The 25413-nt window shown below is 37.0% G+C and overlaps 1 pseudogene; it reads right to left on the bottom strand.

The window, feature by feature from the left end:
* The window catches only part of LOC121024740 (membrane-bound transcription factor site-2 protease-like), a 79642-nt pseudogene that overhangs the window by 17951 nt on the left and 36278 nt on the right, over positions 1 to 25413 (bottom strand).

The following is a 25413-nucleotide window of genomic DNA, read 5'->3' as shown; positions in this document are numbered from 1 at the left end:
GAGGGAGGGAGGGAGAGAGAGAGAGAGAGAGAGAGAGAGAGAGAGAGAGAGAGAGAGAGAGAGAGAGAGAGAGAAAGAAAGAAAGAAAGAAAGAAAGAAAGAAAGAAAGAAAGAAAGAAAGAAAGAAAGAAAGAAAGAAAGAAAGAAAGAAAGAAAGAAAGAAAAAAGTCTGTCTTATGGTTTGCCTCTCTTATTGTCTGTTTTGTTTCTTCCTCTTCTGGACTTATTTTACTTAGAACAACACACTTTAACTCCCTCCACTCTAACTCCATCCATGTTGTTGCAAATGGCAAGATTTCATTCTTTTTGACAGCTGAGTAATATTCCATTGCATATCTATATACCGCATTTTTTTTTAATCCATTCATCAGTCAATAGACATTTGGGATCTTTCCATAATTTGGCTATTGATGATAGTGTGATTATAAACATACAGGTGCATTTGCACCTTTAAATCTGTATTATTCTATCCTTTGTGTGAATATCCAGTAGTGCAATTGCTGGATTGTAGGGTAGTTCTATTTTTAACTTTTTTTTTAATTTTTTTTTCAACGTTTATTTATTTTTGGAACAGAGAGAGACAGAGCATGAACGGGGGAGGGGCAGAGAGAGAGGAAGACACAGAATCGGAAACAGGCTCCAGTCTCCGAGCCATCAGCCCAGAGCCTGATGCGGGGCTCGAACTCACGGACCGCAAGATCGTGACCTGGCTGAAGTCGGACGCTCAACCGACTGCGCCACCCAGGCACCCCTATTTTTAACTTTTTTAAATGTTTATTTTTTCGGTGGAGAGAGAGAAAGAGAGAAAATGTGTGTGTGCATAGGTAGAGGAGGGACAGGGAGAGAGAGAGACCAAGGATCCAAAGCAGTCTCAGGGCTGAGAGCACACAGCCCCATGTGGGGCTTGAACTCACTAATAGTGAGAATATGACCTTCGCCCAAGTGGGAAACTTAACTGACTGAGCCATCCAGATGCCCCTACTTTTAGTTTTTTGAGGAATCTTCATATTATTTTCCAGAGTGGCTGTACCAGTTTGCATTCCCACCAACATGGGAATGCAACAGGGTTTCCATTTCTCCACATCCTCACCAACATCTGTTATTGCCTGAGTTGTTAATGTTAACCATTCTAAAAAGGTGTGAGGTGGTATCTCATTGTGGTTTTTATTTGTATTTCCCTGATGATGAGTGATGTTGAGCATTCTTTCATGTGTGTGTTGGCCATCTAGATGTCTTCTCTGGAAAAGTGCCTATTCATGTCTCCTGACCATTCCTTAAGTGGACTATTTGGGTTTTTTTGGGTGTTGAGTTTGATATGTTCTTTATAGATTTTGGATACTAACCTTTAATCAGATATGTCATTTGTAAATATCTTCTCCCATTCCAAAGGTTTCCTTTTAATTTTTTTGTTTCTTTGCTATTCAGAAACTTTTTATTTTGATGAACTCTCACTGTTTCATATTTGCTTTTCTTTCCCTTGTCTCTGGAGATGTATCTAGTAAGAAGTTCCTCCAGCTGAAGTCAAGAGGTTACTCTCTGTTTTCTCCTCTAGGCTTCTGACGGTTTCCAGACTATGCAAAATTTTAAAACACTTTTACGTGGTCAAATCTGTAGCTCTTTTCCATTACACAACCTACCATTAGAGTTGTGATTACGACACATTTGTTAAAACTGAGATTATATACATATTTACTTGAATGTAGTTATAATTGAATTGTATTTGAATGAAAACAGTTGAATCAAAACTACTTACTAAACTAATGAAACAGTGACATGTAATACAGAAAAAAGTCATTCAGAAAAGTCATTAATCAAACAAAATACAATAAGTATCAACAAGAAACAATGAAGTGGGGGGAGGTCTGCTTTTCAGAGTAGCCACATGTGCAACAAACTAAACAGCTTAGAGGGAATGGACAAATTCCTAGACATATGTGAACTACCAAAACTGAAGTAGGACAAAATAGAAAACTTGAACAAAACAATCACCAGCAAGGAGATTGAATGAATAAACTAACTAACTAACAAAAATAAATAAACACCTCCCAGGTGTCCAGGATCAAGAGTCCAGGATCAAATGGCTTCATGGGGGATTCTAGCAAACATTTAAAGAATAATTAATATCTATTCTTCTTAAATTATTCTAAAAAAAATAAAGAAGGAAAACTTCCAAATTCATTCTTTGAGGCCAGCATTACTGTGATACCAAAACCAGATAAAGACTCCCTAAATGTGAGAACTACAGGCCAATATTCCTGATGAACATGGAAGCAAAAATTCTCAACAAAATACTAGCAAACCAAATCCAACAATACATTAAAAAATCATATACTGTGATCAAGTGGAATTATTCCCAGGATGTAAGCATGGTTCAATATTTGCAAATCAATCAGTGTGGCACATCACATGAAGAGAAAAGATAAAGATGCTCCTATCATTTGATTATTTCAATAGATATAGAAAAAGTATTTGACAAAGTACAACAACTGTTCATGATGAAAATCCTCAACAAAGTAGGATTAGAGGGAGCATACATCAAGATAATTAAAGATCGTGTATGAAAACCCCGTGGCAAACATCATCCTCAATGGGGAAAAACTAACTTCTTTTCCCCTAAGGTCAGAAACAAGACAGAGATGTCTATCCTCACCACTTTTACACAACATAGAACTGGAGGTCCCAGCTAAGGAAATCAGACAACGAAAAGAAATAAAAGACATTCACAGAAGTGAAACTTTCACTATTTGCAGATGACATGATACTCTATATAGCAAACCCTAAATAGGGTCTTCACTTAAATAGCTGCAGGAACTGATACACAAGTTCAGTAAAGGTGCACGATACAAAATCAATGTGCAAAATCTGTTGTATTTCTGTACACCAATAACAAAGGAGCAGAAAGAGAATCAAAGAATTGATACCATTTACAACCGCACCAAAAACAATATGCTGTGGAATCAACCTAACCAAATGTTAGGCCTGTACTATGAAAACTGTAAAATGCCAACGAAAGAAATTGAAGTCAACACAAATAAATGGAAAAACATTTCGTCATCTTGGATTGGAAGAAGAAATATTGTTAATATGTTTACAATACCCAAAGTAATTTACATATCGAATGCAATTCCAGTGAAAACCCAACAACATTTTTCGTAGACATAGAACAATCTATGTTAAAATGTAATGGAAACATGAAAGACCCCGAATAGTCAAAGCAATCTTAAAAAAAAAAAAAAAAAAAAAAGCAAATTCCAGAGTCAAGTTATATTACAAAGCTATAATAATCAAAACAGTATAGTTCTGGCACAAAAACAGACACACAGGTCAATGGAACAGAATAGAACCTAGAAATAAGCCCACAATTGTATGGTCAATTTTTCTTTGACAAAGTAGGAAATAATATTTAATGGAAAAACGACAGTATCTTCCACAAATAGTGTTGGGAAAACTGGTCTGCTCCATGCAAAGGAATAAAACAGGAACACTTTCTCACTCCACATAAAAATAAACTCAAAATTCATTAAAGATTTAAATGTAAGACTTGCAACCAAAAAACCAAAAATGATAGCATAAGCAATAATGTCCGGGACATTTGCTGTAGCTACATTTTTCTAGATATGTCACCAGAGGCTAGGGAAACAAAAGCAGAAATAAACTACTGGAATTTCATCAAAATAAAAAAGCTTCCCGGCAGTAAATAAAAAATAAACAAAACTAATAGGGACCTATAGAATGGGAGAAGATATTTACAAGAGACATCCAGTTAAGGTTTAGTATATAGAATATATAGGAGGGGCCAAGATGGCTGAAGAGCATGGGAGTTTTTTTGTGTCTCTCATCCATGAAAGACAGCCAGACCAACACTAAACCACCTTGCACACCTAGAAAACTGATTTGAGGATTAACACAAAATCTGCACAACCTGAACCACAGAACTTGGCAGGTACACAGCACAGAGAGGGGAGAACTAGGGGAGAAAGAAGCTGTGGAGGACAGGAAGCTGTTTTTGCTTGTCAAGAGAGGACAGAAACCATGGGGTAAGTACAGGAAAAGCCCCCCCCCCCCCCGCCAAAAGCAGTTGGAGAGAAAGTGGAAAAGTGAAAACAGTCACAGGGACTTAAGTAAAAAGGGAGAAAGGAGAAAGAAGAGGGTTTAAATTACATTAAGACTGTAAACAGGGGAGCACAGAGTGTGAAATTCTGCAGCTTGATACTTGACGGTACTCTGGTGGGAAGGGTAGAGTGCAGGAGCAGAGTGAAGTCCAGAGATCCTCAGGTCACACAGGGAGTGGTGGTTCCCCTGCTGCAAGGACATTGGGTAGAGGCTGTGCAGCCACCCCACAGGCAAAGGTCCCAGTGAGAACAACCACATTTGCTGGTGTTGGAACAAGGATGTTAAGGGGAAAGCCTGACTCTAGATGTGTGTTGTGATTTTCCATAATCCCTGAAATGCTGCTTCTACAAGATCACGTGAACTTTTCCTCGAGTGGGCTGGCACCCAGCTGTAGTCTCTGGGCATTGACAGCATCACAGTCTCCTGAATGTTCCTGTGGGAAGGCTGGCACACAGCCATTGCTCAGTGAGACTCTCCCCAGAGGATCTGAGCGGGTCAATGATGCAGTGCCTCAGAAGTAAGGGGTTGGAAGGAGGGGCCAACGTGGTGGAGAAGTAGGGGGATCTGAAGTTCCCTCCTTCTCTCAAAAAGCAGTGTTGAGGGGCGCCTGGGTGGCGCAGTCGGTTAAGCGTCCGACTTCAGCCAGGTCACGATCTCGCCGTCCGTGAGTTCGAGCCCCGCGTCAGGCTCTGGGCTGATGGCTCAGAGCCTGGAGCCTGTTTCTGATTCTGTGTCTCCCTCTCTCTCTGCCCCTCCCCCATTCATGCTTTGTCTCTCTCTGTCCCAAAAATAAATAAACATTGAAAAAAAATTAAAAAAAAAAAAAGCAGTGTTGAGTCCAAAGGACTTTGAAATCCAAGAGTCTAGGAGGCAGGAAACAGAGTCACATACAGGACTACCTGATAGGCCATAGGTGGAGCTTCAGGGACTGGACAGCAGGTCCACTATGGAAGTGGGACCTACCAACACCAAACCACGCCCCTTCACACCTAGTAACTGGGTATCTACTGGAGCAGGACTGACTATGAAAAAAACAGACAGCCCCTTCTCCAGAACAGTGCTGTTGCATTGCCTGATTTAATTCTCAGACAATTCTTGTTATATAGATATATTCTTCCTTCCTCTCCTCCTGTGTGTCTCTTCCCTGCTGTAGTCTAGTTACTCTGGCTGTTGGTTTGTTTAAGCAGAAATATTTAATCTATTTTCTTGATACATGTTCTACACATCCTTCTTTATTTTCCTTTGTCTCTCTCTGGATTAAGCCATATAGTTTCTGTGTCTGGTCAATTTTTTTTTTCCTGCCCCTGACCTTTCTCTCCTTGTATGTGCTCTTCCATTGGCACCTTCTACACCCTGTTTTTTACTTGTAACTGGTGTTTCTGTTTTTTTGTGTTCAGGTTTTTTTGTTTGTTTGTTTTATTTGTGTGTTTGCGTGTTCTTGTTTTCTGTTGTTTTTTGTTTGTTTGTTTGTTTGTTTGTTTTCCTTTTCAGGGCTCTTTCAATGAACATATCAAAGCACACCAGGTTGAGGGTCGATAACATCATTTCAAGTAGGGAGATAAAGTAACTAAAGTCACAACAACAGAGAGCAAGTAACACTCTCCAAAAAGCACTTTGATGAGCCAGCCCCTTTAACATAGTACTGCTCACAGGTGAAGCGCACATAACAAGCTTTTAAAACATATGAGGGAAAGAAAATTAACCAAAATGATGAAATGGAAGAATTCTCCTCAAAAGAAATTCCAGGAAGAAATGATGGCTAAAGAATTGATCAAAACAGATATAAACAATATAACTGAACAAGAATTTAGAATAATAGTCATAAGATATATTGCTGAAAAAAGCATAGAAGACAGCAGAAAACCTATTCCTGCAGAAAAAAGGAGCTAAAAAATAGCCATGATGAATTAAAAAGCGCTGTAAAGGAGGTGCAAAATAAACTAAAGGTGATGACAGCGAGCACGGGGGAGCGGGGTGGTGCAGAGGGGAGATTAAAGGAAATGGAATATAAAATTATGGAAGAAGATGAAGCTGAGAAAAAAGAGAGATAAAACATTTCTGGGTCATGAGGGGAGAATCAGAGAACTAAGTGATTCAGTGAAATAGAACAATATCCATATCATAGGAGTTCCAGAAGAAGAAAAGAGAGAAAGGGGCTGAAGATTGTACTTGAACAAATCATAGCTGAGAACTTCCCTAATCTGAGGAAGGAAACAGACTTTGAAATCCAGGAGGAACAGAGAACTCCCTTCGGACATAACTTGAATTTATTTTCTGCATGACATATCATAGTGAAACTGGCAAAATACGAAGACAAAGAATTCTGAAAGCAGCTAGGGATAAATGGGCCTTAACCTACAATGGTAGGTTAGTAACAGGGTAGCAACAGGGTAGTAACAGACCTATCTACTGAAACTTGGCAGGCCAGAAAGGAGTGGCAGGAAATTTTCAATGTGCTGAACAGAAAATATAAAGAACTATACAACTCAATCCCTTGCCAAAATAATCCAATTAAAAAATAGGCAGAAGCCATGAACAGACATTTCTCCAAAGAAGACATCCAGATGGCCAACAGACATATGAAATGATGCTGAATACCACTGATCATCAACATTTGATGATCAACATTTGCATTTTGAAATGCAAAACAAAACTACAGTGACATATTATCTCACACCTAGTCAGAAGGGCTAAAATCAACAACACAAAAAACAAAAGGTGTTGGTAAGGATGTAGAGAAGAAGAACCCTCTTGCACTATTGGTGGAAACTGGTTCAACCACTGAGAAAACAGTACAGAAGTTCCTCAAAAAATGAAAAATAGAACTACCCTATAATCAAGTAATCACAGTAGGCAGTATTTACCCCCAAAACACAAAGCTTTAATTCAGATGGACATGAAACCCTATGTTTATAGCAACATTATCTACAATAGTGAAGATATTTAAGCAGCCCAAGTGGCCACTGATTGATGAATGGATAAACAATATGTGGCATATGTACGATGGAATATTATTCAACCATAAAAAGAATGAAATTTTGCCATTTGTAAGGACATGGATAGAGCTAGAATGTATTATGCTAAGTGAAATAAGTCAGCCAAATAAAGACAAATACCATATGATTTCAGTCATAAGTGGGATTTAGGAAACGAATAAACACAGGAGAGGAAAAAAAAAAACCAGAGGTAAATCAAGAAAGAGACTCTTAAATCTATAGAGAGCAAATTAATAGTTCCCAGAGGGAAAGTAGGTGGGAGATAGGTTAATGTGAACTATATTACGTACAACAATATTGTACAGCTTAAACTAATTTAGCATTGTATGTTAACTATATTGGAATTAAAATAAAGAAAGAAAAAGACAAAGGGAGACAGAGAAGAAGGGGGGAGGAAGGAAGGAGGGAAGGAAGGAAGGAAGGGAGGGAGGGAGGGAGGGAGGGAGGGAGGGAGGGTGGAGAGGAAGAAAATCCACAGGTCTTAACTCCATATTTGAAACTTGACTTAGTTCCATGATTTCAGAATCAGCCAAGTTCCACACTGTTTGAGCCAGTGGGTATAGGAAACTACAACTTCACTCCTAAAGACCAGCATACTCTACTGCTTGGTGTGAAACCCAGCACAGAAGTGGGAGTTTGAAAAGGATTTGGGTTATACAAGAGAGAGATTTACTAACTTTTAGAGTGTGCGGTTCAGGGCCAGGGATCCCTGGGAACATTTTCCAGGGAAGAGAGGAGCTGGCAGCTCCCTTTTTCTTGACTGCTTCAGCCTAGCTGGCCAGATGGTGGCAAGAGTCCATTCTTACACTCTCTATTGACTTTGTTAGCTCATCTGACCCAGCATTTCTCCATGAACCCACTCTACACATCTTGATCATGCCATCCAAAAGCAACTCCTGTCTGAGGGAGAAATGCTCACAGCAGTGGCCAGGCCTTTCAGCCAGGAGTGCAGGGAGGTAACCTCATCCACTGGAAGAGCCACAGCAGCCAGAGTTAGACCTGTCAATAAGCACTACCCAGTAGAATATTTTCTCCTCAAACATCAGAATATACATTCTCTTCAGGGGCACACAAAATATTCTCCGGACTATCATGTTAGGCCACAAACACATTATCTCAATAGACTGTATACTGAACCCATATCCATATGTTTTCTGATCGCTGGTATGAAACTAGATCTAGTACTTAAAATTGGTGTTTCAATATATACAAGTACACAAAAATCATAGCAACAGCACTCACAATAACGAAGTGATAGAAACAATGCAAATATCCATCAATGCATGAACATATAACCTAGATTTAATATAGTAACACACACAGAATATTATTCAACCATATACAAGAATGAAATATCAATACATTCTACAATATGGATGAAACTCATTTCTTTACTAAGTAAAAGAAGTCAGGCAGAAAATGTTATATGTTATCTGATTCCATTTATATTAAGTATTCATTCTAGATAAACTGATAGAAACAGAAAGCAGATTAGTGGTGGTCAGAAAATAGGGAAAGGTGGGAGGGAGGGAGTAACCGCTAACAAGCATTTGGTTTCTTTATAAGGAGATGAAAGTATTCTGATATTCGGCATAGGTAATTGTTGCACAATATTGTAGAAACCAATGACCATACACTTTAAAAAGTGAATTGGGTGTATTGATTTTATATTAAGTAAAAACCATGTTTCTTAGATATGACAAATTCTCTCTGATGAGTTTATATTATGTTCCCATAATCAGTATATAAGAATGTACATTTCCCAAGCAACTAGACAACACTAAATGTTCCCAAAGCTTTGTTCTGGGTAATTCTCCTGGTGAAAGCAAAAATCTACTCTTTTGATTTGTATTTAAGTGATTTTGTACATGTTTGTTAAAATGCTATTTGTATTTCTTTTGTCTGTGAACCGTTTATTTCTATCCACTCTCTTACTTACTCATTTATTTCCTTTCCAATAGGTATTAAATCTTCCCCTTGTGCATGTGTTTGGTTTGGTTTGGAGGTTTAAGTATAGATACTTCAATTTTAATGTGGTCCAATTTAACATTATTTTCCTATATTTTCCTCTGTGTCAAGCCTTCCCCACTTCAAGATTATATAACATACATTTTTCCCCCTACTTCTGTCTTTTTAAAAAATGTTTTGTTGAGGGATGCCTGAGTGGCTTAGTCGGTTAAGCATCTGACTCTTGATTTAGGCTCAGGTCATGATCTCACAGCTCTTGAGATTAAGCTCTCTGTCTGGCTCTGTGTTGACACTGTAGAGTCTACTTGGGATTCTCTTTCTCTCTTTCTCTTCATCCCTCCCCTGCTTATGCACATGCTCTCTTACTCAAAAAAAATGTTTTATTGTGGGATACATTATATTGGTTTCAGTTGTACAATATAATGAATTGTTTACATTGTGAAAGGATCACCACACCAGGTCTAGTTACCATCTGTCACGACTCAACATTAACTTTGGCAACATTCAAGTATGCTCTACACTATTACTAACTCTATAGTCATCATGCTATGCATGTCCTATTGCTAGTATAGCTTCAGTAAAAACATTATAAAGGAGACTAGTAAATTACCATAGATTTACCATAATGCAGAATTTTAGGACAACTAACATTTAGAACAAAATAACAAAGTTCAATTGCTAAGTCAGTTGTGACCATTTTATTTCATCTGTATTTTTCATATCTAAAAACCCATTTAGCTCTTCTTTGCTCAGACTCTCTGTCTTTTTAGGAGCTCCAAGATAGTTGTTCCTCAAAATCTTTCCCTCTTCAGCATGACATCTCCTTACACCAAGGTTCTTCCTATTCAAATAACACACACAGTAATGTACAAAAACAAATGGACAAATGGAGAAGCATACAAGTATATTGATCTTTTGTTCTCTAGGAAGTTGCAGATATATGGCAGCTAGATGACTGACTGTTCCTCTAGATTTAAGATGTGTCCATGATGTCTCAGTGGTATGAAGAGTGATAACAACAAAAACTTCCTTTACCCAATCTCTTTCCCCTAAGTGATTTGTTCATAAATTCACCAAGGGACTCTCTGTTAAAATTTTTATTTTGGTCATCTTTCTAGTAGTCTAAAGATATAAACCAACTCCACTGGCTTAATTGGTAGTACTGAAAAGCACTCTGAAAAAATTGCTCAAACTCATAATCCACACTTAGTGAAATCTGATTTTGCATGTGGTTTAACTATAAACTGTCATATTATCATCAAGAAGTAGAGTCAACGGGATAGTAAGTCTGAATAGCTAGAATAAAAAAGAAAAGAAACAACAAATGTTGGTGAGAATGTAGAGAAAAAGGAACCCTCATGTACTGTTGGTGGGAATGAAAACTGATGCAGTCACTGTGCACAACAGTATGGAGGTTCCTCAAAGAAGTAAAAATAGAATATGGTCCAGTAATTCCACTGCTTGCTATGTACTTAAAGAAAATGAAAAAAACACTAATTCAAAAATATATATATACATCCCTGTGTTTATATAGTATTCTTTATAATAACCAAATATGGAAGTGATCCAAGTGTTCATCAATTGATGAATGGATAGAAGATGTGTAGTATATAAATACAATAGAATATTAATCAGCCATAAAAAGAATGAAATCTTGTCTTCTTGTCTTCTGTGACAACATGGCAACAACCCAGGGGGCACTATACTAAATGAAATTAGTCAGACAGAGAAAGATAAATACAGTATGATTTCACTTATATGCGGGATCTAAAAAACAAAACAAATGGAAAGCAAAACAGAAATAGACTCACAAATACATAGAAGAAATGGGTGGTTCCCTGAACAGAGGGGGTTAGAAGGAATGGGTGAAATAGGTGAAGGGGATAAAGAAATACAGACTTCTAGTTATAAAATAAGTCATAAGATGGAAAGTACAGCATAGAGAATACAGCCAAAAATACTGTGATAGCATTGTCTGGTGACTGATGGTCACATTTATTAGGGTAAGACTTGAGAAAGAATCTTTGTCAAAAGAAAAAAAATAGAAATACAGTCAATTGGTTGCCTGCACATTGCAAGTTACATTTCCTCTATTTATTCTCTGATATGTTATTTTTATTGTAATTAAATTTTTTTCTTTCACATTTTTAAATTAGGATTCTTACAGGGAAATGTAAAATTGTTTTTCCAAATATGACTTTCTAGCCAGCCTCTTGATTACATTTTAAAATTTCTGTTAAATATAATTTCCCTCAAATGTATAATCATATGTAAAACCATATATTAGTTTCTAATATTTATACCTTATCTGGTTTCTCTTATCGAATTATACTAATATTCCACTTAATACCAATAATAATAAGTTGTTAATAGGCATGTTCATCTGGATCTTAATAGGAATATTTCCACTTTTTCTATTCCTATTTTTTAGTAATGATATTTCAGTAATCATGCTACTTAAATATAAGATAATGTAATTTTGCAGGACACCAGGGTGTTTCAGTAAGTGCTGGAGAGGATGTGGAGAAACAAGAACTCTCTTGTACTGTTGGTGCAAATGCAAACTGCTGAAGTTTATTTTGACAGAAAGAGATAACATGCAAACTCTGGAAAACAGTATAGAGTTTCCTCAAAAATTTAAAAATAGGTCTACCCTATGACCCAGCAATAGCACAGCTAGGAATCTACCCAAAGGATATAGGAGTGATGATGCATAGGGGCACTTGTACCCCAATGTTTATAGCAGCATTTTCAACAGCCAAATTATGGAAAGAGCCTAAATGTCCATCAACTGATGCATGGATAAAGAAGATGTGGTTTATATATATAATGGAATACTACTTGGCAACGAGCAAGAATGAAATCTGGTCATTGGCAGCAATGTGGATTGTTCTGGAGGGTATTATGCTGAGTGAAATAAATGAGTCAGAAAATGACAGATACCATATGTTTTCATTCATACGTGAATCTTGAGAAACTTAACAGAACCATGGGGGAGGGGAAGGGGGAGAAAAAAGTTACAGAGAGGGAGGGAGGCAAACCATAAGAGACTCTTGGATACTGAGAACAAACTGAGGGTTGATGGGTGTCGGGGAGAGGGGAAAGTGGGTGATGGGCATTGAGGGGACCACCTGTTGGGGTGAGCACTGGATGTTGTATGGAAACCAATTTTACAATAAATTATATTTAATATAAAAAATAAAAATATTTTAAACTTTGTTACCTGCACAAAATATTCTTAGCTGCTGAACTGGTGATATAAGTTGCAAATGAGAAGTGAATAGATCAACAAATGCACCAGGATAAATAATGAAGAGAAAAATCACAAAGCCATTAAATTGTTCCCTAGGAAATTATATAAGAAATTATATAAGAGGGGCGCCTGGGTGGCGCAGTCGGTTAAGCGTCCGACTTCAGCCAGGTCACGATCTCGCCGTCCGTGAGTTCGAGCCCCGCGTCAGGCTCTGGGCTGATGGCTCAGAGCCTGGAGCCTGTTTCCGATTCTGTGTCTCCCTCTCTCTCTGCCCCTCCCCCGTTCATGCTCTGTCTCTCTCTGTCCCAAAAATAAATGAACGTTGAAAAAAAATTTTTTTTAAATAAAAAAAAAGAAATTATATAAGAAAAGGAATTTTAGTAATGCAATTTTATCAAATAAATAATGCTACACAACCTTATGAATTCTCCATCCTATAATTCAAATTTTTGCTTAGAAAAGTTTCTCTGGCAAATGGAAACGTATGCACACACATATATCACTTTTAATAGGGTTCAAAATAGAGTTGGTTCCTGGGAAATCTGTTTCTTTAAAAACAGCACCTGGGTGGCTCAATTGGTTAAGCATCTGACTCATAATTTTGGCTCAGCTCATGATCTCATAGTCTGTAAGTTTGAGCCTTGCATGTGGCTCTGGGCCGACAGTGCGGAGGCTGCTTGGGATTCTCTCTTTCTCTTTCTCTCTGGGCTTCCCCTGCTTGTGCTCTCTCTCTCTCTCTTTCAAAATACACAGATTAATTAAAAATAAAAGAAGTGGAAAAGTAACCACTTAAATAGAGAAAAGAATGTCATGATTTAAGAGAGTATAGTACTTAAAAACCACATGATTTAGTATTTGAAACGAAATGAGTAAGAGAGAGGGTGAAATTCTGGATAACTATGAGATTTCTGGTAGGTAAGTAACATCATCTAATGAACTGTGGACAGAAATAGAAAGCTTGGGGGCTTGGGTGGCTCAGCTGGTTGGGGGTCTGCCTCCTGGTTTCAGCTTAAGCCAGGATCTCACCATTTGTGACTTTGAGCCACCCATTGGGATCTGCACTGTGGCTCTGTTTGAACCTGCTTGGGATTTTCTTTCTGTCTCTCTCTCTCTACTTCTCCCCTACTCATACGTTCTCTCCCTGCCCTCAAAATAAATAAACTTAAAAAAAATACAAGGCCAACACTAGAAGTGGTGAGTTCAATTTTGCATGGATTGATTTTGTACCATTTGTATGCCTATAGTGAGATGTTAAGGTTTTTTTTTTAATTTTTAACATTTATTATTTATTTTTGAGGTAGAGAGACAGGGCATGAGTGGGGGAGGGGCAGAGAGACAGGGAGACACAGAATCGGAGCAGGCTACAAGCTCTGAGCTGTCAGCACAGAGCCCAACATGAGGCTCAAACTCATGAACTGTGAGATCATGACCTAAAACCCTAAAAGACATAAAGTTAAATATGTTAAAGCAAAAGTAAAAAAGAAAAAAAAAAGTATATGACAACTTAAATAATTACTATGTATCTCCATTAAATGGTATATGCTATATCAAGATGATGGTTTTTTGCTAGTCAACAGATTCTTGTTTTGATTAAATATTGTCCTCTAAAGCAGTGGGATTCTTAATCTTTCATTTGGTCCATAGATTCAAAGCATAACATACATTCTATGTATAGAATATATAACTGGTATTATGTCAGTATAGCTGGTCATTATGGCAGCTGGTCATATTGGCAGTGAATCCAGGGAAGCTTTCTCCACAATCATGATTTTAGAAAAGATGTGTGGATTCTTAAATAATCATGTATAATTAATGATTAATTTGGGGTAGCCAGGACCAAGAATGATAATTAAAGCCAGTACCACTTCTTATCCTTCTACCTACCCTTGGGTTTCTGAATAGTCTATAATAGTTATTAACAAACTCAGCACTTTCAGTTTTCTTGCTTTAGGTAGTAAAGCACATAAACACAAGGAGAGAAATACTTCAATTAAGTAAAGGCAGATAAGTGGGTTTTGAGTATGGTGGTTATTCTGAGGCAGAGATAAATAGAAAATTAAGTTTAAGGACTGTATGAAAAACCCCAAACACCATGAAAATTTAACCATCCTGGGAAAAGAAAATTCCAGATCATATGTACATGCACGTGATTAATTAAACATATTCACTAACATTTTGTTCTTTTCTACAAAAATAAGCTACATCAAAGAACCAATAGGGGATATACACTGTGTAATAGTCACAGAAAGGAAACATAATGAAGTATCAAGTGTGTCAGATTTCACTAACACACAGTTCAAACCATTATTATGTATAGAATAAAAGGTAAATATTATTACCTAATGGCTGCTATCCCATGTCCAATTTCATGTACAACACCACTAATAAGCACAGCAGCAAATAAATAGGTCAGTTGGTTGATGGATAAATTTATACCTGGAACGTGTTCAGAGACACAATGATAAATACATATTTGGTGCCAACAGACCATGATGTTCACTCTGTATTAAAGCTTAAACCCTTAACCTAATGCTCTGTAATTTAAAAACATTATAAATAAATAACAATCATTCAGCTCTCTATGTCTACATACTACAAGACACTATTTGCTTTTTTGAAATAGTTTCTTCTTAAATACACACACCAATCTAAAGAGAATAGCAGACAGATTAAAAATGAAAAGTTTAGTTTACTGAAATCATCACCATTGGAATTAGGGAATCTGGCAAAGTGTCAAGGAATGCAGAGTGACAGTGAAAGAGTTAGCAACATATCTACCCTCAACAACTAGATACCTAATTTTGGAATTCTAATTATAATTCCTAGTCCTTCCTTCGAATTGTTATTGCTACTTTCCAATTACTTCTGAAGTAAATAAAGAAAATCCATCTCACTAATTTAAGGGGTTTCATTTTCATACTTTCAAATTATAAAGTTGATTATTAAAGCTAGTGTAATAAAGTGTCTAATATGAAACAACTTCTCTCTATTTCATCTAGTCAGTTCATCCATTAGTCAGAAAAATAATGTTGAAGAATTCATAAATAATAATTCAAATAAAAATTTAAAGCACAATACAAAGCATCTGAAGTAAACAGTCATGTTAAACCCATTTATGAAGTAGGAGTTGCCTTGTAAACATGTAGTCCTAAAACGTTGTGTATATATCAAATCGGGTTGCCTGGGTGGCTCAGTCCACTAAGCATCAGACTTCTGCTCATATCATTATCTCATGGTTTATGATTTTGAGTCCCTAATCAGGCTCTGTGCTGACAGCTCAGAGTCTGGAGCCTACATTAGATTCTGTGTCTCTTCTCTCTGTGTTCCTATCTTGCTCACACTGTCTCTCTTTCTGTCTCTCTCTCAAAAATAAATAAACATTAAATTTTTTTAATGTGTATATATCTCACATACACATGGAAAATTTCTATTATAGCAGTTGTACTATATGTTGTTGTCTTTTTTTTTTTTTATCAAAGAGCCAAGAATCCTTGTATAATAATCACTCGCAAGTTATGACACCAGTTCGGAAAAAATTAGGAGATTTTACTGAGTAAACTAGTGGGCATACCACATATTGCTAATATGAATTCTATACATCTATGGCTGACAGTGCAGAAATTGGGACACAGAGTTATCTTTTGAAGAAATTCTTTTTTATCTTGTCTTAAAAGTAAGTTGCCTTAGTTTTTAATGAACAAAAATTTTATGTAGTAAAATCTACTAAATAAATCATGGTTTCTGGTTTAGTTCTATTTTTATAATTCCTTCTCCATTCTCATTAGATTTAAATAGTAATCTTATTTTTCTTTTAAGATCTTTTATGATTTCATATTTTAAGTTTAATTCAATTTCTATTTATATTTATATAAAACAAAAGAATTCACTTATTGTTTTCATTTAAGAATTAAAGAGGGGAAATTCAAGCAATGCTGCTTGGATCCACTTTGTATATCCCATTAATTCAAAATATCCTTTCCCTACTTATGAAACTACTTCTAATTATTTTCAAGGTATGAATAATATTCAGTTTAACAACAACCTCATCAGGGGTCTGTTCAACCAGTTCTTTCGCTAACTCCTCTGTAAATTCATGTAAAATTCTGATTAGTTTTCATAAATTCCCTATATATCACAAAATGTTTTCATTACTTACATATTTATTTCAATTAAATCCATTGAGTTTGATTTAATAGGACATTGGTTTCATTCCATTATTAGTGTCTAATGAAATGCAGTTATGTATATATAAAGATAAGTTGAGTGATTGTACCAATAGATAGGATCACTTGCTGGTAATGGTACTTAGTTGTCCATCTGTCTCTGCCATAATCACATAGGATATTATGTGTACTAAAGTACTGACCTCTCAAAAATACACAATACCAGATTTGAGAACTAATATTAAATTGCCATTAAGCAATTATAAAATAAATAGAAAGTATGTTCTCCAAGGTACAAAAATTCATCAAATTCAAGACACATAGCACTCTTAAATTTATACATATATGCATAATGGAGCACTAAGGCAGCTGACTTCTTAATGATTCCAAACTTCTCTTACTAGACCCAATAATTTTGTTACCTTTATGAATAAATTGAACAGCAAACAGAAGAAATAATTTCTTCTCTAAGTGGCACACATTTTGCCATTCTAATCCTAGCTGATAGGCATAGAAATGACATATAAACATCAAGCCTGCTTCCTTCACTTGTATTCTCTTTCACGCATCTTACATGGTTTTAATCATCAGCATCTGAAGACCCTAAAAGATTTCTTGAATCCATCCCATTCATTCTCCTTGACACTAGTTAAGATGCTTATAACTTATAATATGAATTATTCTTTTTTTTTAACGTTTTTATTTATTTTGGGGACAGAGAGAGACAGAGCATGAACGAGGGAGGGGCAGAGAGAGAGGGAGACACAGAATCGGAAACAGGCTCCAGGCTCCGAGCCATCAGCCCAGAGCCATCAGCCCAGAGCCTGACGCGGGGCTCGAACTCACAGACCGCGAGATCGTGACCTGGCTGAAGTCGGACGCTTAACCAACTGCGCCACCCAGGCGCCCCAATATGAATTGTTCTAACCACCATCTTAAATGGTTTTTGATATAACCTTACTTTGGTCCAGTCTCCACAGATCTGTTATATCCAGATAAAACCAAAATTTCATGGAATTCTACGTCAGATTCTGCTCCCTACATATATCCCATCTTATTTCTTGCTATCACTCTTAACCTTCCTACCACCATATATCTCCCAGACACAGGTCAAAATTCCTGAAGAATTACTGGTGTTTCTTAAGGACTATAGCATAATGTGAACAGGTTCTGGGTTCAGTGGTAAGTGACTGATGTCCCCACCACTTAGTTGGTGTGACCACAGGCAAGTTATTTAATATCTCTGCGCCTTGATTTTCTCATCTTTAAAGCACAAAAAACAATAGCATTTTCTTAGGATTGCTGCTGCCTATTTACTGGATTTTACTATCACTATTATTATTCCCTCTATTTTCCATATTATATAGTTCATTCTCCACCTTAATTTTCCAGGATATGTGGAAATTTTCTCATGAAGGTTTTCTTTATTCTCTTCCCAGTGCCAGACACACCTAGCCTTTTTAATATTTTCATAGCACCTTGTCTGATATCCAGTCAGAGCACAATCAAACCAGCTTTCTCTTTATGGCAAAAGTTCCATAAGGGCTAGGGTTACAATTTTCCCCCTCATATAAGCAGAATCCATCAAGGGCCAGTGTACACTCAGTAAATGTTTACTGAATAAATAAATCATCTTCTGAGGGCTTCTGTAGACGTTTTTGAGCCTCTGTGAAATATTACCATAGAACAAATTCTTTATTGTTCTCTTCAACTGACTTCTAAATAGCCCAGTGATGATCCAGCTGAATAGAGACCACAAAAACTGACTTTGATAAAATCTGTTATTAACCGTAATAGTATGTCGTGAAGATATAACATTCACAGCTTATGAAAGTAGGAAGCATAAATGTAAAAGTTGGAAGGAAAAGCCAATGTTAAAAATACATTCAAAACCCTATCGATATGAAATGATACATATAGGTAAACATATATGTTTTAAAGTAAGAATTATTACAAAACAACTTATAATTTAAGGAATATGACTTATCACGTTGCAGAACCACAGGTCCATTCATGGTCTTATGTCTTCAAGTAAAAGAGTATCACTGATTATATTATGTGGTGGATACCTCTTAAAGATGCCCTCAATGATTCTAGCCTCTTGTGTAATCTCTCTCGTTGAGTGTACCTAATGATTTGTTTCTATCAAACAGAACTGGCAAAAGTAAAGGAATGTTAGTTTTGTAGCAAGCATTTTGTTTTATTTTTTTATTTTTTTAAAATTTTTTCCCTTTTTCAACGTTTATTTATTTATTTTTGGGACAGAGAGAGACAGAGCATGAACGGGGGAGGGGCAGAGAGAGAGGGAGATACAGAATCGGAAACAGGCTCCAGGCTCTGAGCCATCAGCCCAGAGCCCCACGCGGGGCTCGAATTCACCGACGTGAGATCGTGACCTGGCTGAAGTCGGACGCTTAACCGACTGCGCCACCCAGGCGCCCCTGTAGCAAGCATTTTAAAGTCAATGACTTCCATCTTGCTGGCATTCTCTTACTGTCCTGTGGTTTATATATTCTAATGAAGTGAGCTACTTTGTGGGGAGGCCATATGGTAAGAAATTAAAGTGGTCTTCAGACAACAACCAGGAAGGAAATGAAGGTCTTCAGTGTCCAGGCACTGAATTCTACTAATAATCATTAAATGAGATTGGAAATATATCTCTATAAGAGTATGGAGAACTTGGGCCAAAATGTGGAGTCCTTGAAGAAGATGACCCATTTAGGTCATACTTGGATTTCTGACTCCTGATCGGCAGAAATTCTGTTGTTTTAGCCCCTATGTATAGGAATAATTTATAAAGCAGCAATAAATAACTACTAAATATTCTGGAAACCATAAAGAGACAAGGCAAGCATTTTGCATAGGATTAAAATATCATTAAATATTATAATTATTTTAAATAAATAGGCTTATTTTTCTATAGTTGTGATATTCTAACATCTGAAGAGACAATATGAATTAAACTGGCCATTCTTTAATTGCTAGCTGTCTGAAGAGAGGTCCATTTGTCCTATTATTACTTAATAATACAATATATATATATTTTTTACTAATTCCTACTATATTCTTATTAATGTTTATCTTAAAGCACATGTTTTGTAATATTGTGAGACATAATTTATTTTCATATATTTATTATGGGTAGGATTTATACCACACAGGTAACATTTTATAGTAATACTTACACTTACTGTTTTTTTAAAGGATGGCACTTACCATAACTTGTAGCACCTGTTCACTGTAAATTGAAGAAGAGGAGGAGGAGGAGGAGCAGAAAGAGGAAAAAGACTTTGAGGGAGAAGAAGAAGAGGAGGAGACAGAAAGGGGAGAAAATGAGGAGAATGAAGGGGAGGAAGAAAAGGATGCAGAACTGGGAGAGTCAGCCATCATTTGTGCCAAAGTCTATATGAGTGTTTTTCCAAGCAGGTAAAAAGAACTAAACATGGCAATTACTCCAAACACCATTCCAAACTTAAACCTGTTAAAGGGAAAATGACACAAATGTACAATTTCTCATAACTCAAATACATTTACTGCATTTTACAGCCTCAACATTCTTGCTAAAAATGTCCACAACTCTGCTTCTTTCAACCCTCTTGAACTTCAGCTATTTGACAAAAGCACTTGCACTAGTCTATTTAACCAATTTTAGCAATTTCTGATTCTATGATAACTGAAGAGGCCAATATTGTTCCCATTTTTTTAAAGCTATTTCAGTTTACTATCATGCCATTTGTTCATTCACATATTGGTGTTTTAATTTTGCTTTGAAATATTTATGAAGACTGTCAACATGACATTGTTTTACTTAGTCTATCATATTTCTTTTTATTTTAGCTCTGTTTTGTGATAAACGAGCATTCACAAATGAGTTTATTAACATGACAAAATATAGTGATACTTTCTTATTTTTTTAATAATTAAAATTCTCCTCATATAGTTGGGGATAACCCATTACATTTTCTATTAACTTTTGGATAAGCTATATTTCTCAATGTAGCTACCCATGTCATCTCACTTTTGAAATTTGTAGTTTGATGTTCATAAAAATCTTATTACTTTTAATGTCTCTAGAATCTGTAGACCTTTTTCAAGGCTGATTTTGGTTACTTTTCTTTTTTTCTTCATCAGTCATGCTGCATGGCTTATTAGTTCACTTAATCTTATCAAAGAAATAACTTTAGTGGGGCACCTGGGTGGTTCAGTCAGTTAAGTGTCTCTTGGTTTCAGCTTAGGTCACTATCTCACAATTTGTGTGTTAAATCCCCACATTGGGCTCTGTGTTGACAGGCAAATCCTGCTTTGGATTCTCTCTCTATCCCTTCCATCCCTCTTCCCCTCTTCTACTTGTGGTCTCTCTGTCAAAGAAATAAATAAACTTGAAAAAAAAAAACCTAACTTTAGCTTTGCTGATTTTGTCTAGGGCATGTCTGTTTTGCATTTCATTTATTTCTCCTCTTATCTTAATTATCTCTTCTATTCCTTTGCTTTGATTTGTCATGGCATTTTCTGCTGATTTGTTTGTTTACTACTATTATTTCTCTACTTTGAGCTAACTTTTTTTTTTACTTTTTTTTTTGTTTTTTTGTTTTTTTGTTTTTTTTACTTATTTTTGGGACAGAGAGAGACAGAGCATGAACGGGGGAGGGGCAGAGAGAGAGGGAGACACAGAATCGGAAATAGGCTCCAGGCTCCGAGCCATCAGCCCAGAGCCTGACGCGGGGCTCGAACTCATGGACCGCGAGATCGTGACCTGGCTGAAGTCGGACGCTTAACGACTGCGCCACCCAGACGCCCCTGAGCTAACTTTTTAAGAAGAAGGATTTTGACAAAGTCCTTCCATCTCCCGGCATAACAGAAAGAAACAGAAAGAAAAACGTCACATTACTTAATTTTGAAGAATAACCTGCACTACTTAAGAAAGCAAACAGAAATATTTTCTACAGATGATCATGATACTGGTTGCCCAAATTTATAATTTTAAAGCTTGCTGTTCAGTCTCAAGGAATTAAGACAGAAAAAAATAAAGAGAGGGTTTTAGACTAACTAGTCTATGTTTATGCAAAAATCCTGCTTCTATACTGGAAGAAAAGTGACTAATACTGTGATTTGAAAACACCCCAATAATATCAAAAGACCTAGAGGTATAAAGCTAAGTAAAATAAGCCAGACAGAGAAAGGCAGATATATGATTTTATTCATATGTGGAATCTAAAAAAAAAAAAAAAAAAACAAAAAACAAAAAACAAATAATGAGAACAACAACAAAAACTGATAGATACTAATAAGTGTGTTTTGGGAGGATGGGTGAAATAGATAAAGGTGATTAAGAGGTACCAACTTCAGTTATAAAATAAGTCAGAGGTGAAAAGCACAACAGAGTCAATAATATGGTAGGGGCATCTGGGTGGCTCAGTTGGTTAAGCCTCTGACTCTTGATTTCAGCTCAGGTCATGATCTCATGGTTCCTGGGTTCGAGCCCCCGCCCAGTTGGCTCTATACTGACAATGTGGAGCCTGCTTGGGATTCTATCTCTCCCTCTCTCTCTGCTCCTCCCCTGCTTGTTCTCTCTCTCTCAAAATAAATCAATAAACTTAACAACAACAACAACAACAACAACAAAAGAACCACATGGTTCCAGGACTAAAGACCTGTTTTAAAAACATTGTATATAATATATAATATTGTAATACTTATTATGATGAACGTTTTATAATGTGTATAATTGTTGAATCACTATGTTGTACCTGAAATTAATTTAACATTATATGTCAATTATCCTTGAATTAAAATGTTTAAAACTTAAATTAAAGCATCCCAAAACAAGGCATCAGAAGGGATATGTTCCTTACTTGTAATCAGTGTTCTCTATTTTCTTACGAACTACTACCTGTAGGAAATTGGGATGATTTTGATTACATAAATTATCTAGAGTCTCTTAAATTATCTGAGATTTCCTGTGATAGTGATGGCTACTTATGAGCAGAATCAAAAGAATGTTGCTCTCAACCCCTATCCTCAACAGCAAAATCTGATAGAACTACAAGGAGAAAGAAACAAATCCATAATTAGACTTGGAGATTTTCATAGTCTCAATGACTCAAGTTCTGTAATTTAATCACATTAGAGTCTTAATATCTTATTCTGACTACCACATCCACAGATCAAAGAAAAAAATCAAAAGGAAAATAAGAATTCTGAACTGAATAAATATGAAAGCACACTTCAGTTAGTTAACCTTTAGAAATGCTGTTAAAGCAGTATATGGGGAGAAGAAAAATGTGTAGTACTAAATACACATCTAAAACAAAAATTTCAAGTCAATGTTTTCAGTTTATGTAAAGAAAACAAATTAAAGAAAAGCAAAATTAAATCCAGAGTAAGCAGAGACAATAATAAAGATTCAAGTGGATATTGATAGAATAGAAAAAGCAATCAACAATAATCAACAAAATAAAATTCTGATTCTTTGAGAGCAATAGAACTGATAACCTACCTGGACAGATTTAAAAAAAGAGAGGAGAAGACACAAACCACAAATAATAGAAACGAGAGCTGACATTATCGTAGATTCTACAAATATCAAAAGAGGAAAAATTATGAACAACTTTATGACAATAAACTTGACAACTTAGATGAAGTAGACAAAGTCCATGAAAGATGAAAATGTCCATCAAAATCACTGAAGAATAAAATAACCTATGAATGCCTACATATATTAAAATAATTGAAATTTAGTTAAAAACTGCCCTAAGCACAACACACAAAGAAAGCAGTCTTTATGCCTTCATATATGAATTCTCCCAAATATTTAAGGAAGAAGGAATAGCCAATTTTAAACAAACTCAACACAGATTCGAGAAGAAATACATCCTAACTCATTTTATTAGTATACCATTACTCTTATGCCAATATTCCTCCAACTCCCGGCAAATGCAACAAACAATTGACAAAACACTAGAGACTTTTGTTCTGTCCTCATAAACAGATCTACAAAATTTCAGAGCAAACTTTTAATTTTTTCCAAATGTTTATTTTTGAGAGAAAAGGTGACATAGCATGAGTCTGGGAGGGGCACAGAGAAAGGGAGACAGAGGATCCCAAGCAGGCTGTACTTGAGAGTGGAAAGCCTGGTGTAGAACTCAACTCATAAAACTGACCTGAGCCAAAATTAGAGGCTTAACTTACTGCACCACCCAGGTGCCCTCTGAGCAAATTGTAACAAATTTAATCCAATAATATATTAAAAGAACAATTAATTATAACCATTAGGTTTAACTCAGGAATCCAATGGTAGTTTAACATTTAAAAGCTAATCTAGGGGCGCCTGGGTGGCGCAGTCGGTTAAGCGTCCGACTTCAGCCAGGTCACGATCTCGCGGTCTGTGAGTTCGAGCCCCGCGTGGGGCTCTGGGCTGATGGCTCAGAGCCTGGAGCCTGTTTCCGATTCTGTGTCTCCCTCTCTCTCTGCCCCTCCCCCGTTCATGCTCTGTCTCTCTCTGTCCCAAAAATAAATAAACGTTGAAAAAAAATTAAAAAAAAATAAAAGCTAATCTATTTACCATATTACCAAAAAAAGGAAAACCACATGACCACCTCAACAGAAACATAGAAAACATCTGCCAAATTCAACATACATTCCAAATAAAAGTCATAAGCAAACTAGAAAAAGAGGGGAATATCCTTTTACTGATAAAAGACAAGAATAAAAAATCCATAGCTAACTTCATTATGGTGAAATACTGAATGTTACCCCTGAAAATGAGAAACAAATCAAAGGCATCACTCTCACCATTCTTGTTGTAGCCATTGAAAAGTAAGCAAGAAAAAAGTAATAAAAGTCCTCCAGTGGAAAAGACAAAGTAAAATTCTATTTCTCTGCAGATGACATGATTTTTGAGAAAACCTGATGAAACAAACAAAAAGCTACCAGAACAAGTACATACATTTAGCTGTCGTATATAAGATCAATATGGAAAACTTCACTGTATTTCTATATGCTAACGATGGATAAAAGAAAACTCAAATTAAAAAAAAATTCTACATAAGAACATCAAAATGGAATACTTAGGGATAAATCTAATGAAAGTTGAAAACAGTATATAGGGAGGAGGAGGGAAGATGGCGGCGTAGGAGGACGCTGGGCTCACCGTGCGTCCTGCTGATCACTTAGATTCCACCTACACCTGCCTAAATAACCCAGAAAACCACCAGAGGATTAGCAGAACGGAGTCGCCGGAGCCAAGTGCAGACGAGAGGCCCACGGAAGAGGGTAGGAAGGGCGGCGAGGCGGTGCGCGCTCCACGGACTGGCGGGAGGGAGCCGGGGCGGAGGGGTGGCTGGCGGGCCAAGCAGAGCCCCCGAGTCTGGCTTGCAAAAAGCGGAGGGGCCTGACGGACAGTGTTCCGACAGCAAGCGCGACTTAGCGTCTGGGAGGTCAGAAGTTAACAGCTCTGCTCAGAAAGCGGGAAGGCTGGAGGACAAAGGGAAGGAGAGCTGCTGAGCCCCCGAACGACAGAGCTCAGTTTGGTGGGGAACAAAGGCGCTCGCCAGCGCCATCTTCCCCGCCCATCCCCCAGCCAAAATCCCAAAGAGAACCAGTTCCTGCCAGGGAACTTGCTTGCTCCGCGCAAACCCCCAACTCTGCGCTTCTGCGGAGCCAAACCTCCGGCAGCGGATCTGACTCCCTCCTGCTGCCACAGGGCCCCTCCTGAAGTGGATCACCTAAGGAGAAGCAAGCTAAGCCTGCCCCTCCTGCCCCTGTGCACCTTGCCTACCCACCCCAGCTAAGACGCCAGATCCCCAGCATCACAAGCCTGGCAGTGTGCAAGTAGCCCAGACAGGCCACCCCACCCCACAGTGAATCCCGCCCCTAGGAGAGGGGAAGAGAAGGCACGCACCAGTCTGACTGTGGCCCCAGC

The sequence above is a fragment of the Herpailurus yagouaroundi genome, unplaced genomic scaffold (genome assembly GCF_014898765.1).
Source record: "Herpailurus yagouaroundi ecotype Mexico unplaced genomic scaffold, PumYag 67050, whole genome shotgun sequence".
NCBI lineage: Eukaryota > Metazoa > Chordata > Mammalia > Carnivora > Felidae > Herpailurus > Herpailurus yagouaroundi.
This window is presented reverse-complemented; position numbering and strand designations above follow the sequence as displayed.